This window comes from Sinocyclocheilus grahami, unplaced genomic scaffold (genome assembly GCF_001515645.1).
Source record: "Sinocyclocheilus grahami isolate Dianchi unplaced genomic scaffold, SAMN03320097.WGS_v1.1 scaffold502.1, whole genome shotgun sequence".
NCBI classification, from domain to species: domain Eukaryota; kingdom Metazoa; phylum Chordata; class Actinopteri; order Cypriniformes; family Cyprinidae; genus Sinocyclocheilus; species Sinocyclocheilus grahami.
The window spans coordinates 754,350-754,638 of NW_015505681.1; positions in this window are offsets into that span (position 1 = coordinate 754,350).

The window sequence follows — 289 nt, forward strand, 5'->3', positions numbered from 1 at the left end:
TACTTTTTTCCCCCACTGTATATATATATATATATATATATATAACTTTTCATTTATATAGTTAGTTTTTAAAATCTTAAATTTTAGATCTTAAATTGTATGTGTCTTTATGATGTTTTTATTTGTTGGTCGGTATGTTTTTATTTGTTGGTCAGCACACGTTGCTTTTAAGGTGCTATATAAATAAATGCCCTTGACCTTGACCTTTACATTTGACTATGTAGCCACTCTAGGTCATTAAATGTCACAAATATACAGTGGGTACGGAAAGTATTCAGACCCCCTTAAA